The 4,502-nt window shown below is 44.5% G+C and overlaps 1 pseudogene; it reads right to left on the bottom strand.

The window, feature by feature from the left end:
* Positions 1-857: 857 nt before the first annotated feature.
* LOC102828036 lies at positions 858-1,802 on the bottom strand (annotated as a pseudogene).
* Between the last annotated feature and the right edge of the window lie 2,700 nt (positions 1,803-4,502).

Consider the following 4,502-nt stretch of genomic DNA (forward strand, 5'->3'; position numbering starts at 1 on the left):
GAAAAAAAAAATGTTAGATAGAATTTTAAAATACAGTGAGTTCTGACTCCTGGCAGGCCTTGTGTGTCAGAGTAGAGCAGCGCTCCATGCTCCATAGGACTTTCAAAAGATCACCAGGTCTTTCTTCCAAGGCACCTCCACAAAGTAGCCATGCACTTAACTGTTTGTGCCACCCAGGGACTCCTGGATGGATGAATGAAAGGATAATGTAAAATGTTACTATGTGAGTGAAAGATACCTAGGATTCTTGGTATTTGTACAACTTTCCTGAAAGTGTTTTCAGACTGAAGAGTTTAAAAATGTCTAAACACCAAACTATGACCAGATAACCCCCCTGAGAGGGACATGGCAAGTGGCAGAGGAAAGACAATGGTTTGTTTGGGGTTTTGTGTTTTTTTCCCATGGAATAATTTTTATTTTTCACAAAAACTTCTGCAAAAACCAGATGAAAGAATAAAAGCATTTATCTCCTTTGCTTCAATCGTTGCTCAAATAGCAAACATCCCAAATTGCAAAAAAAATACCATCCAGATGAAGTGACTTTTCAAAGGCAATCTAATTACACACTTTTTTCTCCTCCCAGGAACCAACTCAACACGTCAGAGGCATCCTGTGTTTCAGTTCCAAGCAAATCACAGGCACTAACATTACAGTTCTCTGACTGCTCCTGCTTAAACACTTTTGCTATCGTGACTTCTAAGCCTCTACCACGTGTCACCAGGTCGGATTCCAGTGAGGGGATTGGAGGATATTTTGGGATCTTCCAATATTTAGTTCACCATCCAAATAAAATTGTTTCTCCCCCATTTGTGGCCCAGTACTCAGAGGTACTGTCATTTCTTCCTTTTCCAGGACAATTAAGAAACAGTTTCCGTTTGGTGACAAGCAAGAGCTTCAGGAAGTGTTGTTCCACACGGTCTGTGGAAGTGAAATCTGGATCTGTCCGTGGCGGGGTGGTTTCCATGTTAAATTCGGCCACTGACACTCCCCTGGCAGACACTTGGGGGGCAAACATGGCAGCGGGATACACCATAGAGGAGGTTCCCATCACTAGACATAAGTCACAGAGGATGAGCTCTCAGTCCACCTCATCCAGGATGGCCAGATCCAGATTTCCTCCAAACCACACAACGTGTGGCCGCAGCAAGCCCCACATCCTGCCTCTTCACACCCGGGAAGTTTGTCATCTGGGATCCTAGCATCTTCAGTTTCAAGTTCTTTTCCTGATAAAGCTGGACAAATTGGACTCTTGTAATTCTCTGCCACATTCTCACAAGAGGTGCATCGAGTTTTAAATAAACTACCTTGGATTTCCAGACGGTTCTTGGTGCCGGCTTTGCGGTGCAGCTCGTGGATTTCTGGGTGATGGCCACAGCACGCCGCCTCTGCCCATGCAGCCAGGCCTCGCATTCAGCAATGGCGAGATGCCCAGGGTTTGGGTCCTTGCTCTGCATGACCTCCCGCCGATAGTGGTAGAACTCCCACACTCGCGATGGGTCTCAGGCAAAGGCCTGAAGAGTAGCCAGGTTCCAAGCTTGCCATTTTCTCCAATAACCTCCGGCTCCTCTGAAAGTAGGAACCCCGCTTTCAATGCTAACACCAGCACTTGTGAGGATGACTATGTGCTTTGCTTTTGCAAAAACCTTCTGAAAATCGCCATATTTGAACTTGAACTTCATGACTTACTTGAACTTGGACGAGCCATGGTTGGGCAAACGTTGGTTCGTGAAGAGACTGGGAGACTTCAGCCCACAATACAGCTGGGAAATGGATTGCTTGGGAGTAATCTGGAGAAAATGCATCAGGATCTCTTTCCCGTACTAATTTTTGAAGCGGAATGCACCACTGGGGGCGGGGACAGGCGGCTGTGCCCCGGGATGGAGGCTAGACCTCGAGACCCAGGACAATGGTTTGATACCTACCAAGTGCCAGGCGGTCTCTGCAGTGTTACAATAGTCCCAGAGCCCAAACTAAACCCCATGAGTGTCAGAGTAAATTGTGCTCCATAGAGTTTTAATGGCTGATCTTTCAGATGGAGATCACCAGGCTTTTCTTCCTCTAACCTTTCAGGTAGCAGACCCATGCCTTACAAAGTAATTATTATAACCTTCACCTTAACTTTGAGGAAAATGTCTCCCAAGTGCTTAGCTAACTTGCCCAAAGTATTTCTGGTGTGTGTCAGACTAGCAGCCCTCTTCCAGATGGGGTCCGTCAATATCCACACTTAGCTTGGCCGCCTCTTGTCATTCTCATCACCCAAAGCAGGCTCAGAAAAGGTCCAGCCCCACAGTGAGGGGTGGAGCAGGGGGTAAGGGAGGAATTCTTCCTGGTTTTACACACCTGTTGTTTCTAAAACTTTAGAGCCAGCCTCAGCCTGTCCCAGCCCTACAGACACTCAGCAGTCACCTAAAATGAAATAAAGACCCAACATAATCTGAACGAAGTGTTTGTATAAACTTATGAAAAGAGTCCTTATTAAAAGGACTTAGGCAGGAGGTGGGCTGGAAGTTGAACAGGCCTGATCGGTTCAGCAGGCTCCTGGCAAGCCATGGTCATTAGCAGATTTTGTTCTGGGTAAGCACAGTGTCAGCGCCACATTATGAGATTTTATGGGATTTCTGCATAGACCTATCCAACAAAGCAAGGCATTTTAGGGCAGATTTGGTGGGTCCAAGCAGCCTCCCTCCCCTCCCTGTCTTATTTTTTTAGCAGATATTTTTAAAGACCCATTTTCAGGGACTCTGTGAACCTCACAGCAGAACACCTATGTCCTGCTACCTCTCAAGCATACTTTTCAAAAAAGAACTTTAAATAGACTTTTCTTAGTGTAAGTTCATCACAGAACATTGATAAGATATAAAAGCCCAAAACCTCAGCAAAAATCTCACAGTCAGAGTTGATTCTGATACATAGCAACCTGTGACCTTGTAGAGGTTCCAGGGTTATAAATCTTTACAGAAACAGAAAGTTTCATGTTTTTCCCATGGAGAGACTGGTGGGTTTGAACTGCTGAAATAGAAGATAAAAACCACGTCATACTATCATCTCATCTCCACCTGCCATGCCATGTGTCAGTGTGTCAGACTGTGGCAGCTTGTGTGTTGCTATGATGTTGAAAGCTAAGCTTTGTATTTCAAATACCAGCAGGGTCACTTCTGGTGGAGAGGTTTCAGAAGAGCTTCCAGATGAAAAGAGACTAGGAAGAAAGGCCTGACAAGCTTGTCACTGAAAACCCTATGGATCACAGAATACTGTCCAACATTTCAACTCACTTCCTTTGGATGTGTCATCAGAAGGGAGTGAATGCAGAAGAGAAAGGCATCATGGTTAGTAAAGTAGATGGTCAGAGAAGGCGAGGGAAGCTCTTAATAAGATGGAGGGACCTAGGAGCCACAATAGTGGGCTCAGTCAGACCCACAGTCACGATGATGGTGCAGAACTAGGCAACGTTTCATTCTGTAATTCATGGGGTCACTGTGAGTCAGAGCCCATTTGATAGCAACAAATAACAACAATGCTAATTCGCAGAGACAGCTACAGGGACCATTCTGATAGATTTCCTTCCTGGCTCTTTTCTCTGTGTGGATGGACAGGCATGTCTGTATTATATGTGTGCAGACGTGTGCTCATGAACAGAAAAGCAGAGAAAGAGAGAGATCCAGTACCCAAGGGGTAAGAGAGGGCAGAGGGAGATCTAGAGAGCACAGGCTTTGAAATCAAGCAGAGTCCATTGTAATTCCATATACGCCACTCCCTGGCATAGTTGCTGAATCCCTATTTCCACAGGGAGTTGTTTTGATTAAATGAGATTAAATGAAATGAATATAAAGTATTTTACATACTGCCTGACGTGTCATAAATCCTGACCGAATGAGAACTGATTAAACAGGAACACAGACTTTAGGCCTTTTCTTTTCAAAAGTGGTAACACAAGTTTGTAGCCTAACCTTTAAAAGCTCTATTGCTGTAACTATGGGGAAAACAGATTTTCATTCCCAAGGAGCTGAAAAAAGGGGATGGATAGAATTCCCAATTGCACCCTGCCTTTAAGACTAAACTTTCAATTATGTGGCACACTACCAGTATTATGTGGATATTGTTTAATTTGTTGTTGTCATTATTCTTTTCCTTCATAATTAATGGTTTTAACAGACAGAGATGTACGGGGACTAGAAGTCCAAATTCATAGTCTTTCTCTTCATCAACTCTGGGAAAAAGTTCTTGTCTTCTTTCAGCATCTGCAGGCCCAGTAGAGATCGCCACGTGCCTTAGATCACTCTTCCCTTAGATCTAGGAACTTCACAGGGTAAGGACCCCAGGTCTAAAAGACGCATTCCACTCCTGGCTCTTCTGTCTTCTTGGAAGAAGGTCTCTCTGTGCTCTACTCACTTCTCACTCACTTCTCAAGATACAACCTAAACCTGTAGATTGCATCTGGCTTTATTAACATCACAGAAATGAGGGTTTACAACACTTTGGATAATTGCATCAGATCAGGGCAG

The sequence above is a fragment of the Chrysochloris asiatica genome, unplaced genomic scaffold (genome assembly GCF_000296735.1).
Source record: "Chrysochloris asiatica unplaced genomic scaffold, ChrAsi1.0 scaffold00090, whole genome shotgun sequence".
Taxonomy (NCBI): Eukaryota; Metazoa; Chordata; class Mammalia; order Afrosoricida; family Chrysochloridae; genus Chrysochloris; species Chrysochloris asiatica.